We start from the raw sequence: 15,771 nt of genomic DNA, 5'->3' as shown, positions 1-15,771 counted from the left end.
CTTGCACACCAAGTTCAACAAAAAAATACTACTTTTGTGGCCTCTACAAGAAAAGATAATGATGCTCCAAAATAGATTTTCACGAGACATTTTTTATCCTTTTTACATAGTCCAAACAAAATGTTTTTTCCTACGGAACTTTTATGATCTAACATAGGATGTTCGGATGTACACCGATAAACTTTCAGTTTTTTAAATATTTTGCGGTGGATTTAAAATATAATTTCCTAATAAGTGCATCTAAAGTGAGTATTTTTCTAATAGGAGGCTCATGTACATAGTTTGCTTCAAGTTGCTCGTGTTTTTTTCCTTGCGGGTACGCGTGTGGAAATCTTATATGGGTTACAAGAAAAAATAATTGGTGAAAGCAGAATTAGCTTTGGCAAGAGAGAAAATAGACCGTGAAACAAGAGAAGCCAAGGGACAAACTGACAAGCACAAGGAAAGGAAACAAGAAGGCTAAAGGCAAGGCTATAGTATCGGAATGGTCTGGTACTACCTTTTACCAGGACGAAGATAGTTATCCTACCGCAGCGTCCACAACGAGGTGCAGGAGAGTATCAAAGAGCTATGCTCCTACATGGAGGAGGACGCTAACCCGCCAAGCACGGGCAAAGGGATGGGTCCCTAATGGGGTTTATCTTTTGAAACATCGAGGGTTTGAAATACATCATGAGCCTATGAATTAAACAATCCTTCAACAAGATACAGCCGTCAGACTGTCAGAGACACCGTACCGTTCTGAAAGAATACATCAGCCTGCATTGGTTTATTTACAAGAAACTATCAATAAGGACGTCACTAATCAGGAACAACGGAGCTTAGAGATCGGTGATAAATTCTATTGGTGTTGGCAGCCAGCCAATGAACATTCAGGGGGAATGTTGTTGAGCCTGCGCGGCAGTGTGTTTGAGGTTGGCGCAGTTCATAAAGTTCAGTCTTTCTTGTGCCCTTCAGTGCTTCATAAGGGCTCTAACCGCACAATGAAAATTTATAACAACCCAATTTTTTTCCTTCTTCAAATGCCTTGTCTATGAATTCTTTAATTCTCAAACCTTAGCAAAGCTTGAGAATATTTGGATTTGGCCTCTTACACATTTCATTCTATGATATGTGTTGATCCATTACATATTTTTCCAACCCCAAAATAATTGAAAATTATTTTATGGATCTATTTTTAAAAAACTCATATCTCTATCTTTGCACCCTATTTTATATTCTTCTAAAAATTCTCCAATAATTAGGAAGTGATCCCTATGACTTATAAAAAAAAATACAAAAATATCTCATGGTCACTTTAGACCAACATCAAAAAAAATTCAAAATTCTATTTTCTTCCAATTTCTTATTCTTTTTCAAAATAGTTTACAAAATATTTTTCTTGGATGAACCAAAGCCCAAAATAGGCGCCACTATAGTGCACCAACATCATACCAAAAGCTTGGATCAATTGCATGTCAAAAACCTCACCAAAACTTTCTGAAACTGTTTCTGCTGATTTGAATTTAAAAAATTACATTACAAAATATCTCCCCTGGATGGTCAAGTGACCATTTTAGGTTCACCATGAGCAGGCCTGCAACATACAAAAAGCTAGAATTCAAAATTGTTAATTTTGACTGCCGAAACCTTTTCTTTATTTAATGTCATTTCTGAACTTCGAAAATATTTGCATTACCAACTTTTGATTTTGGAAAAACAATAGTTAAGAAACTCTTTGCAATTTGAATTTGGTGAGGACTATCCACGCGCAGGTGAATGTATTGCTTCTGAATATCAGTTACCTAGTCTCACCTGAATATCACATATGAATCGAAGAAACTGCAAAAAAAAAAAAAAAAAAAAAAAGAACTTATGCAAGATGGAGTGTTTAACTTTCTTGATACAAGATAAACCAGCATTACAAACTTATGAACACCTGAATGTATTGCCCTAGTTTCAAAAAAAAAAATTGCTCTCCTATTAAAACAGAACTGGCTTGCTACTCGCTAGTCACTACCAAGTTTAAGGGGGGAGACTTGTATAGGATCTATCTATTAGGTGAGATCATAGGATCAACTCACATAAAACATATTTTTATCATGCGAAAAAATCTGAAAATAATATACAGCATACATATGGATTGTATCTACATCTCCAAAAAAAATCAGCTCAAAATTTGATCTACACTTGAAGAAACAAAAAAGACAAATCCGACTATGAATAGTGTCAGATCTGATTGAATTCTAGTTCACACTATTCACACCTAAATTTGTCTTTTTTGGTTCTCTAAGTATATGTCGAATTTGAAACTGCAAATTTTTGGTCTTGCATATGTAAGATATATGTGCGTTGTCATTTTTTTTCATAATATTTGAACATGTTTTGTGCTTCAAAAAAATTGTTCTCATATATCCTATCTAAAGGGTGATCCTATCTAAGTCTTCCCCCAAGTTTAAGCTTAGATAGGAAGAACGCTGGCAAATCCACTTCAAAGGGAACGGCCTTCCAAATACACCCCATTTCACGGAACGAGTCAGTCACCTCCTCCATCACCGGCGCCCCTGTATTGATATCAACAACATACACTCGTTTTACATTGTCCTTGATGAGCAGTACACCGTTCATCTCTGTTATTAAGCACGCCGGTCCGTTCATCTGCCTTTGCTCGGGTAGGTTCAACTCAATCAGAGAGGGAAACCAGCCTGCACCATCGTCGTTGCTCTCTCTGTCGTCTTGCCGCGTCCATGTTTCGAGCCGGCGGCCATCCTTGTGCAGCCAAAACAATGAGAGTGCGCCACCAGAGGTGACCCTAAGGTGTGGGAAATCATGGACTCTGATGTTGAAGTGCTTCACTGGTATGGAGATCTTGGTCAAGAGGGCGTGGCTTGTTTCGGCGCCGCTAACGCTAAGCGCGTAATGGTGCAACATGTTGTAGATGAGCCAGTGCGGTGTGCCATGGCGCACAACGGCATTGTCCGGCCAGCAGGATATCAATTCGCGGCCGCCATCTGGCTTCTCAAAGCGCTGGTATCTCGTGCTCCACTCAGGCTCGCTGGAGCAGAACGTGTAGATCTTGAACATCCCAGACTTCACGACCATGGCTATCACTTTGAAGAACGCTGAGTAGCCAGGCAATGGCCGCTGTCGCCGTCGCTGCACTACTCCGCTCGAGCGGAGGTCCGCATCCGTCAAAATAGCATAGTTTTGTACCCTCCATCCTTGGTAGATCAGCGGCGGGAGAAGGTCGGTCGTCCCAGCGATCGGGTCGCACACGGCCAGACGGTCAACGCTCTGGGAAGGATGACCAGCTGGTTCCCGTCGGGTGAGGCGGACGAGGAGGAGGCCGCCCCGCGAGGTGACCGCAGTAACCGTGCCATCCAAAAAGCCGGCGTCGTTGCCGGGTGGAAAGGAGACCATGGAACTGCTGCCAAAGCTGATGGCCAGTCGCGGCAACGGGACGAAGGCGGGGGCGTTCATGATCCTTTTCTCTCCATAGCACACCGGCCTGCGCTTGGTAAGGAAGACACCAACAACAGATGACGGCGGGTGGTGCGCGCGCTTGGGCCAGATGTCGACGAGGAAGAAAGGGTCGGCGATGAGCCGGCGCCATCGCTTGCACGCCGTGGCGCACCGGAACAGCCCCGCCACGTCCGTTACGCGCGCCAGGATCTCGACCACCAGCTCGTCCGGAAGCGTGGTAGCAGAGCTCGCTCTCCTCCTCTTCATCTTCATCTCGGGGCGACGTGAACGATCTTCGATTGGGTTTGGCGGCGGCGCCTCGTTGGACGCCACGGCGTTAAGGCGACCCGGCGGCTGGGTTTGGAGGGACGCGGCGGCGCCTCGCCTGCATGTGATTTTGGGGATTTTAGGTTACCTACATATCTGCATTTGAACAAGATAGTCAACATGAGAATACGTCGAGCCGAACCTGCCTTGGGCCTCAACAATGCTACACTTACGTAAAATTTTCTACGGGAAGACGTGGAGAACTGAGACAAACCCACGATCCTAAAAACAAGGAGGCCAAACAGATTCGAACCAACCAAAACCATGCACCTAATCCCGTAGATTTATTTCCGTAAGATGTGCCCGTAAGTGTAGCATTATTGCTTGGGCCTGGACCCCTGGCCTTAAGAATAAGAAGGCCAAGGGCCGATCCACTGTAAAAGGAAAAATGGTTTGTGGCCTGCTGATTACCTCCGATCGACCCAAAGTCCCGAAGTCGAGCTTTCATAACTTTTACACAGAGAATATTAGAGCATGCGTGATAGTTGATAAGACCGTCTTATCTTAATCATACCAAGTAATCTAGATATAATAATAGAATATAATGTACAATACATTATTTCTTAGTCTTTTTTGAGATTAAAAGCTGCAACTTTATTAAATACCGGCATCACAAGCCAAAAGATTCACCAGGTAACCCAGAGGTACCCCTCTTACACACTTTATTTTCGTAGCTATCCTTTGAACCTATGAGCAACTTCATTACACGAGCGTCTCATGTGTTTAACCGAGAAATTCTCTAAGCTTTGTAGGAGCCGCTTGATTTCCTCAACCAATGGACCATGGATCGATCAGTCTAGCTCCCGACCTTCAAACTTTGCCACAACTCCCAAGCAGTCCGTCTCCATCGTTATCTTCCTCGCACCAACCTGCACAGCCAGCTTCACCACATACTTGCAAGCTAGTAACTCCACCCTTTCCACATCACTGATAGAGGAGGGAAAATGGCAACCTCCTGCTACAAATTCGCCATGATGATCTCGTAAGACCATGCCGCCTCCTCCAAAAGCTCCGCTCAACAGCATCGCACAATCTGCATTCACCTTCAGCCAACCTTCAGGAGGCTGCGACCATTGCATACGCTGTCCACGAACAACGGGCGCTGGATTAGCCCTCAGCCCTGTCCAGTCCTTAGCAAGGAACACTATCCTACGGGCTATGATAGCTGGATCCTCCACACACTCCCCATCACGCGCTTCATTCCTAGCAAACCACAGTTGGCTTAAAGCTATCATCCCAATTTTCAATTCCGAGCCTTTCACTTTGCCAAACCAGTCGAGCAACCACTGTTGGAGCTCACGGTGCGTACAAATCTCCGGCGGGGGAAAACTCATGTTGAAACCTGTACGCTGGTTAACAAGCTTCTAAACCATGCGAGAGTGAGGGCAGTCCCATAACCGGTGCTGAAGAGATTCTCTTTTGCTGCAAACAACACAAACAATCCCCTCCTTAATCTTCCTCCGTTGCAGCTCTTCTCCAATAGCCAGCCTGTTCTTGACCAACCACCATAAGTGAATTTTCATTTTGTTCGGCACATCCGCTGCCCAAATAGCTAACCATCCTTTGTGGTTATCGAAGGAGGAGGACAAACTTGGGAGTCCCATTCTTTCTCTCTTCAACTGACCCGCTAAGTGGTAAGCCGACAGGACAGAGAAAATTCCGTTTTTGATATAATTCCATGCAACATAATCATCTGATCCAACGCAACCTATCAGAATCTTAATATCCTTGACGTCCCCCTCAAAGAAGGTCTCATTCAGCTTTTCTTCATCCCAGCCCTGACCATCTGGCAACAACAGCTCACTTACCTTGTTAACACACTTGTCTGGCCGGTGCCCAAGTGGTTTTTTCATGGTGGAGCGGGGAATCCAGTTGTCCGACCACACTCCAATATTTTCCCCATCTCAATCCGCCATATAAGCCCCTCCTTTAGCAAATCCCTCCCGTGAAGGATGCTTCTCCAGTCATAAGAGGCCCTTTTAAGACATTTTGCTTGCATGAAATTGCCGTCTTTGAAATTGCGTCTATTATACAGCTCCAACACCCTATAAAGGATGTCGGTGGGAGACTATTTTTCTGACCGCACCAATAGACTTGGGCCTATTTGTTTGGGCTGTGGCTGGCTGGCTGTGCAGGGAAAGCTGCTGTGCAGAAAAAGCTGCTGTGCAGGGAAAGCTGCTGTTCTGAGTTTCACTGTTTGGCAATTTAGCTGGCTGTCTTGCTGTGAACAGATGAATTGTCTGAAATGCCCTAAAGTTTCGAGAACATGTATTTCTTTGTTGATTAAAGTGTATAACTGTATCTATAACTAAAATGAATACACGCCAAATAATTGACTCGAATACAACTTTGTATCTAATACATATCCCTACAATTATGCACAAATAAAATAGCATCCGTAATGAATATTACAACATCATCGCCAAGGTAGCATGTAGCAGTACTACAGTAGTAGGACCAAGCATCATCATCGACCTCGGATCTAGAGGATAGAGGGACCGCTGCCTGGCTTCTCACTGCGACGAGGTCGGTCGGGGAGGAGGTGAACCACAGACAACATAGGCCGAGGAAAGGGTGAGCAGGCGGTATGGTGACGACGCGACTCGTGCAACCCCGTCGATCTGGGTGTTGGAAAACGTTGCATAGAAAACAAAAAAATTTCTACCGCGAACACGCAATCCAAGCCAAGATGCAATCTAGAAGATGGGAGCAACGAGGGGATGATCAAGACTAACCCTTGAAGAGATTCCAAAGCCTATAAGAGTAGGCTCTTATTGCTGCGGTAGACGATCACTTGCCGCTTGCAAAAGCGTGTAGAAGATCTTGATCACGATCGGTTCCGGTGCCACGAACGGGCAGCACCTCCGTACTCGGTCACACGTTCGGTTGTTGATGAAGACGACGTCCACCTCCCCGTTCCAGCGGGCAGCGGAAGTAGTAGCTCCTCTTGAATCCGACAGCACAACGGCGTGGTGTCGGTGGCGGTGAAGAAGTCCGGCGGAGCTTCGCTAAGCTATGCGGGCAATATGGAGGAGAGGAGCTTGGCTAGGGTTTGGGAGGGGTGGCCGGCCACTCTATGGGGGGCGGCCAGCTTGTGGTCTTGGGGTGGCCGGCCCCCTCCCTTGGCCCCTCATTATATAGGTGGATCCCAAGTGTTGGTGTCCAAGTCTTCGAATAAGACCCGAAACCAAAACCTTCCATAGGAGGGGGAAACCTAGCCCAACTAGGACTCCCACCCAAAGGTGGGATTCCCACCTCCCATGTGGGGGGTGGCCGGCCCCCTATGGTGGAGTCCACTTGGGACTCCACCCCATCTAGGGCTGGCCGGCCATGGAGGTGGAGTCCCTTGTGGACTCCACCTTCCTTGGTGGTTTCTTCCGGACTTTTCTAGAACCTTCTAGAACCTTCCATAGAACCTTCCGCGACATTTTATTTCACATAAAATGACATCCTATATATGAATCTTATTCTCCGGACCATTCCGGAACTCCTCGTGATGTCCGGGATCTCATCCGGGACTCCGAACAAATATTCGAACTCCATTCCATAATTCAAGTGCTACCATTTCAACATCCAACTTTAAGTGTGTCACCCTACGGTTCGAGAACTATGCGGACATGGTTGAGTACTCACTCCGACCAATAACCAATAGCGGGATCTGGAGATCCATAATGGCTCCCACATATTCAACGATGACTTTAGTGATCGAATGAACCATACACATATATTACCAATTCCCTTTGTCTCGCGATATTTTACTTGTCCGAGGTTTGATCTTCGGTATCACTCTATACCTTGTTCAACCTCGTCTCCTGACAAGTACTCTTTACTCGTACCGTGGTATGTGGTCTCTTATGAACTCATTCATATGCTTGCAAGACATTAGACGACATTCCACCGAGAGGGCCCAGAGTATATCTATCCGTCATCGGGATGGACAAATCCCACTGTTGATCCATATGCCTCAACTCATACTTTCCGGATACTTAATCCCACCTTTATAGCCACCCATTTACGCAGTGGTGTTTGGTGTAATCAAAGTACCTTTCCGGTATAAGTGATTTACATGATCTCATGGTCATAAGGACTAGGTAACTATGTATCGAAAGCTTATAGCAAATAACTTAATGACGAGATCTTATGCTACGCTTAATTGGGTGTGTCCATTATATCATTCATACAATGACATAACCTTGTTATTAATAACATCCAATGTTCATGATTATGAAACTAATCATCCATTAATCAACAAGCTAGTTTAAGAGGCATACTAGGGACTTCTTGTTTGTCTACATATCACACATGTACTAATGTTTCGGTTAATACAATTCTAGCATGATATATAAACATTTATCATAAATATAAAGATATAAATAATAACCACTTTATTATTGCCTCTAGGGCATATCTCCTTCAGTCTCCCACTTGCACTAGAGTCAATAATCTAGTTTACATTTGTAAAAATATAACACCTTGGCCTTCCGGTGTTTTATCATGTATTGCTCACGGGAGAGGTTTTTAGTCAACGGATCTGACACGCTCAGAAACGTATGTATTTTGTAATTCATTTGCGTCTCAACGCATCACTCATTTCCAAATGAGTCGGCATTAAATATGTTTGGTCTTCTGGTGGAACCTTAATTCCACGATCTGAAATATGTCACTAATATTGTCATACACAATATAGCTTCAAAGTTCTGATTCCGTCGGAACTACACCATGTTCTCAAAGAACCTCTTGACTTAACATCCTTTGTCATTGTCAAAACAATGACATACTCTGCCTTCTTTTGTAGAATCCGTCACAATATTTAGAACTCTTCTAAATCTAGCATAGACAACTTCTAGCTCATTATGCTACCTTTTAAACAACACTTAGTCTAATTTGAGATTGAAATTATATTTTATATGTGACAAAACCAATATCGGTGTAACACCTTACAGTGATTTGTTTGTCATTTCTTCATACAAATATATATATATATATCCTTAGTTCTTCTAAAGTACTCAAGGATATTCTTACTGTCGTCCAATGATCATCATATGAATCATTCTGGTATATGCTCATAACACTTTATAGCACATGATATCTGATTGTGTACATTTTATTCGTGATCTAAAATCACTCATGTGTTTTTACTCATCGAGTGTCAGATACACTCAAGTCTTGTTAAACCTTCACATGACAAGAACATTTTCTTAATATTTCTATATTGAACTACTTCAATATCCATCATATGTACTTTGACTTAAACTTATTTATGTGTTTCAATCTATCTTCATAGATCTTGACACTAAATTTGTTTCAGTCCATATCCTTTAATCAAGTATATAATTACATCATTTATAACCAACTATATGTCACCTACATAAAGTATTATAAATGTGTCTTAGCGCTCCCACTTAATTTCTTGCAAATGCAAGCCTCTTCATCATTTCTGATGAAATCAAAAACTCTTTGACTATTTCATCTGGTGAAGATTCAAACTCCGCGATACTCACTTCATAAAGTTGAAGTTTGTATACCTATCTAATATACCACGGACCAGCAAAACTCTTGGTTGTATCTTGTATACACCTTTAATACACACTTCTGATAAGTAATGTATTTTGCCATCCTACTAACATATCTTCATAAAGGAAATATGTAGTGATTACTAGAATAATCCATATAGACTTTAAGCATTGCTACGGAAGATCTAATCTTGTCGTAGTCAATTCTTTGAACTTTGTCGTAAACAACTTTTCGACAAGTCAAGCTTCTTCAAGGATATTTCATCCAAGTCCATCAATTTTATAGATCTATTTACTTTCAAAAAGTATTCATCTATCTTGGATTTCATGGCGTATAGCCATTTTAACGGAGTCAGGGCCCATCATAACTTCTTTGTTTGTAGTTGGTTTATCATTGTTCAAAATCAATCCTTTGTCCACAAATCATTTATTTGATCACAAAGTAAACCATACCTACAAGGTTCAATATGTACTTCGATCTCCATGGCTAAAACACTTTGTAGTCATGAGAGCCATGATCGTCGTGGCTGCTTCCGAAACCAATTCGATGCTTTGCGCTACTACGATCATTATGCTCGAGTTCATAAACCTTATCAAATTATAATGTCCTCCCACTCAAATACTTCACTCGAAACAATTTCTCGGAAATAAGAAACATTGACAAACACTTTTGTCTTTGTCTCGTGGGAAGAATTCCCAATTAAATCTCTGGGATAACCAACAAAGACATTCATCCGATTTTGGTTGACTATTAGGGTTTATACCCATGCCATAACTTGTATGGTGTCATTTCAACGGATCATGATGATGCTCTATTCAGTGTAAAAGCGGTAGTCACTAAAGCATAATCCACAAAAATATAATGGCATCAATATTTTATCTCATCATTGATCCAACAAAATTTGGATATATCTCTTGGATACTTCATCATCACTATGATACTCCAAGAAACGTAAGTTGTAAAACAATTTCATAACTCTCTTAGATGTTTCGCTAAAACTCGTAATTCAAATATTTCCACCATGATCCAATCATAGATATTTGATTTCTATTACGATGATTTCCACTTCATACTGAAATTTATTTGAGTCCATTCAAATGTTTCAAAACTTCTTCCTTATTGAATATATCCACATATATATACTCAATTCATTGTTGAAAGTTTTCATGAAGTAGAAAAATCTCCCGCACACAACTATGCCCAAGAACCACATACATCATCATGTATTTTTCCACTAAGTTAGTTGTCCGTTCTACTTTTGGCCTATGAACGGTATTTTAATCATTCTCTTTAGAAAAGATTTGCAAGCGCCAAATGATTCAAAAATCAAATGACTCCAAAAATCCATTTGCATGGAGTTCCTTCATGCGATCCTTTCTAACATGACTTAAATTGCGGTTCCACAAATAAGTGGAATTCAAATCATTTGCCTTATGGCATTTTTAGCGTCAGTGTTATGTATGTATGTTTCACCATTAAGATTTATAATAACTTATCCATCGTACATGGAGTAATGTCATAATTTGAACAACTCATTGTTTTCATTTGACCAGAGCAAAATAACAATTATTAAGTTCTTTATTATAAATTCTAAGGGCTAGATAGAATGCCAACGACGAACATAATAACACTTTATTTTGTTCCAGACGTGCATTCCTATCATATTCCTTGTCAGTCACTTAGGCCATTGTATTCTTGTATTGCGTTGTTTTGTATGACACTTCATACCAACCAATATGGTACTAATACCCAAGAATTTCATTGTGTAACTTAACTAGGAATACAACCATAACATGTATATCATTTATATACACCTGAGCTAGACTTTCTAGTCTTTTCTTTTCTTTTGCCAAAATATCTTTTGCAGTTTCTCTTTTAGCTTTCCTCATTATTCAGAAAAACATTTCAACATCAATAACTTCTAGGTTTGTTGGTCAAATACCAATAACCTTGAGGTTCTTACTTTGAAGTTGATCATCATATGACAAGTGTTTCAGATTTCACTATTAGTAACTTTGTAATATGATGAACAATTTCACTCATAATTTTATCCATCAATTCGTGATAACTTTACGAGACCATGTCTCAGACATGCTAGGCTCATAAAGTTTAAACCTTAGTATTCGCATATGCAAATCTGGCTTGCACCCGTTGGAAGCACACGTAGAATCTATAACACCCGATCATCACGTGATGCTTCGAAACGACGAGTCTTAGCAACGGTGCATACTAAGGACAATCACTTCATGGATATGCAAATATCGTTAGTGCCCCAATAGTTGGAGGATTGGGACGCCTTGCGTCTTCAACCTTCGTACATTCCCATAAAACTTATGAGTTTATGTAGTCTCACCAAATTTATATTCTATCATCTTGCAATAAGGTCTTAGATATCACATATATCTCGTACCTTGATTATTTCTGAAAACTAAATTTTCAGCTCCTTACTTTTCAAACAGATTTGAACTTCAAGTTTCACGGAGACAAGATAACTTTAGGTACTAATTGAAACCATAGCTCTTTGAATCAATGTGAGGTTTACTAAAAGTTTGCAATAGGACTTAATCAATTCTTGATTCTTTAACAATACGGTACCAATCCGTAAAGTTTCTTGTCAGATTTTTAACAAGATTTCTATCTCAATTATAAGACTAGCGCATAGTAGTAAACGGATGCCAATACTACAAAATTAATTCAAAATACTACTCAGACTATGTTTATGATAATTAGTTCATGTTTTAATCTAATTACTAATGAACTCCCACTTAATACAACATCCCTCATAGTTGTTAAGTGGTACACGATCCAAATCCACTACACCAAAACCGATCATCACGTGAGATGATGTAGCTTCAATGGTGAACATCAACATGTTGATCATATCATCCATATGACTCGTGTTCAACCTTTCGGTTTCCGTTGTCCCGAGGCCATGTCTGTACATGCTAGGCTCGTCAAGCAAACCCAAGTATTCCGCGTGTGCAACATGGCTTACACCCGTTGTATGTGAATCGTTGAATCTATCACATCCGATCATCACGAGATGCTTTGAAACGACGAACTGTTACAACGGTGCATACGAGGGGAGAACACTTTATTATCTTGATATTAATGTGAGGGATCATCTTATAATGCTACCGTCGCGTTCTAAGCAAAATAAGATGCATAAAGGATTAACATCACATGCAATTCATATGTGATATGATATGGCCCTTTTGTCGTTGCGCCTTCGATCTTCATCTCCAAAGCGCGGACATGATCTCCATCATTAACGGGCATGATCTCCATCATCGTTGGCGTAGCGTCAAGGTTCATGGCACCGTCTTCATGGTTGTTCACCTCATGTAGCAACTATTACAACTACTTTGAAATACTATTCAACATGAAATTTAAAGACAACCATAAGGCTCCTGCCGGTTGCCACAATACAATAATGATCATCTCATACATATTCATCATCACATTATGGCCATATCACATCACCAAACCCTGCAAAAACAAGTTAGACGTCTCTAATTTGGTTTGCATATTTTACGTGGTTTAGGGTTTTCGAGAGAGATCTAATCTACCTACGAACATGAACCACAACGTTGATACTAATGTTTTCAATAGAAGAGTAAATTGAATCTTCACTATAGTAGGAGAGACAGACACCCGCAAAGCCTCTTATGCAATACAAGTTGCATGTCGAACGAGGAACAAGTCTCATGAACGCGGTCATGTAAAGTTAGTCCGAGCCGCTTCATCCCACTATGCCACAAAGATGCAAAGTACTCAAACTAAAGATAACAAGAGCATCAACGCCCACAAACCATTGTGTTCTACTCGTGCAACCATCTATGCATAGACACGGCTCTGATACCACTGTTGGAAAACGTTGCATAGAAAACAAAAAATTTTCTACCGCGAACACGCAATCCAAGCCAAGATGCAATCTAGAAGATGGGAGCAACGAGGGGATGATCAAGACTAACCCTTGAAGAGATTCCAAAGCCTATAAGAGTAGGCTCTTATTGCTGCGGTAGACGATCACTTGCCGCTTGCAAAAGCGTGTAGAAGATCTTGATCACGATCGGTTCCGGTGCCACGAACGGGCAGCACCTCCGTACTCGGTCACACGTTCGGTTGTTGATGAAGACGACGTCCACCTCCCGTTCCGGCGGGCAGCGGAAGTAGTAGCTCCTCTTGAATCCGACAAAGACAACGGCGTGGTGTCGGTGGCGGTGAAGAAGTCCGGCGGAGCTTCGCTAAGCTATGCGGGCAATATGGAGGAGAGGAGCTTGGCTAGGGTTTGGGAGGGGTGGCCGGCCACTCTATGGGGGGCGGCCAGCTTGTGGTCTTGGGGTGGCCGGCCCCCTCCCTTGGCCCCTCATTATATAGGTGGATCCCAAGTGTTGGTGTCCAAGTCTTCGAATAAGACCCGAAACCAAAACCTTCCATAGGAGGGGGGAAACCTAGCCCAACTAGGACTCCCACCCAAAGGTGGGATTCCCACCTCCCATGTGGGGGTGGTAGGCCCCTATGGTGGAGTCCACTTGGGACTCCACCCCATCTAGGGCTGGCCGGCCATGGAGGTGGAGTCCCTTGTGGACTCCACCTTCCTTGGTGGTTTCTTCCGGACTTTTCTAGAACCTTCTAGAACCTTCCATAGAACCTTCCGCGACATTTTATTTCACATAAAATGACATCCTATATATGAATCTTATTCTCCGGACCATTCCGGAACTCCTCGTGATGTCCGGGATCTCATCCGGGACTCCGAACAAATATTCGAACTCCATTCCATAATTCAAGTGCTACCATTTCAACATCCAACTTTAAGTGTGTCACCCTACGGTTCGAGAACTATGCGGACATGGTTGAGTACTCACTCCGACCAATAACCAATAGCGGGATCTGGAGATCCATAATGGCTCCCACATATTCAACGATGACTTTAGTGATCGAATGAACCATACACATATATTACCAATTCCCTTTGTCTCGCGATATTTTACTTGTCCGAGGTTTGATCTTCGGTATCACTCTATACCTTGTTCAACCTCGTCTCCTGACAAGTACTCTTTACTCGTACCGTGGTATGTGGTCTCTTATGAACTCATTCATATGCTTGCAAGACATTAGACGACATTCCACCGAGAGGGCCCAGAGTATATCTATCCGTCATCGGGATGGACAAATCCCACTGTTGATCCATATGCCTCAACTCATACTTTCCGGATACTTAATCCCACCTTTATAGCCACCCATTTACGCAGTGGTGTTTGGTGTAATCAAAGTACCTTTCCGGTATAAGTGATTTACATGATCTCATGGTCATAAGGACTAGGTAACTATGTATCGAAAGCTTATAGCAAATAACTTAATGACGAGATCTTATGCTACGCTTAATTGGGTGTGTCCATTATATCATTCATACAATGACATAACCTTGTTATTAATAACATCCAATGTTCATGATTATGAAACTAATCATCCATTAATCAACAAGCTAGTTTAAGAGGCATACTAGGGACTTCTTGTTTGTCTACATATCACACATGTACTAATGTTTCGGTTAATACAATTCTAGCATGATATATAAACATTTATCATAAACATAAAGATATAAATAATAACCACTTTATTATTGCCTCTAGGGCATATCTCCTTCACTGGGAGGAGGGGAGGAGCTCGTCGGCGGGAGGAGCGGGGAGAAGCTCCGGCCATGGGGAGAAGCTCCGGCGGCGGGGGTGAGGTCGGGCGTGGAGGTGCTCCGGCGGCGGGGGTGAGGCCGGGCGTGGAGGATCTGCGGCGGCGGGGAGGAGGTCGGGCGTGGAGAAGCTCCGGCGGCGGCGGGAGGTCTGGTGTGGAGGAGCTCGTCGGCGGGAGGAGGGGGCAGAAGCTCCGGCCGCGGGGAGAAGCTCCGGCGGCGGGGGTGAGGTCGGGCGTGGAGGTGCTCCGGCGGCGGGGGTGAGGCCGGGCGTGGAGGAGCTCCGACGGCGGGGAGGAGGTCGGGCGTGGAGAAGCTCCGGCGGCGGCGGGAGGTCTGGTGTGGAGGAGCTCCGAGATCGACAGGGTGGAGCGCGGGTCGTCGTGGGGGTGGGATTCGTTAGGCCTTTTTTTTTTAATTTTAGCCCGGATGGATTTCTGGGAGATATTTTTGGGGCTCAGGTCGATGGGGAGTGGCAATATGCTCGTAATAACTTCAAAGGACATGTGCAAACTCAGATAACGTTTCGGTCGCCAGGAAGAAAGCCGCGGGAAGCCGCGGGAAGCACGTCGAGAGGTGCTTTTCCGAGTTTGCCTATTCGGCTCGCAGGCTTTGGCGAAGCCCAAAGCGCAGCCATCCCGTTTGGTTGGTTTGCCTGGCTTTTTTCACTGGAAAGCCACAGGAAGCCCAAACAAACACCCCCTTATCGGGGTGCTATTTGGGACCAGATGCTTTTGGTTATCAGGAACCGTTGGATTTGCTTGATCAGCCACGATTAATTGGAGACGGTGCATCCT

The sequence above is a fragment of the Lolium perenne genome, chromosome 4 (genome assembly GCF_019359855.2).
Source record: "Lolium perenne isolate Kyuss_39 chromosome 4, Kyuss_2.0, whole genome shotgun sequence".
In the NCBI taxonomy this organism is placed as follows: Eukaryota; Viridiplantae; Streptophyta; class Magnoliopsida; order Poales; family Poaceae; genus Lolium; species Lolium perenne.
This window is presented reverse-complemented; position numbering follows the sequence as displayed.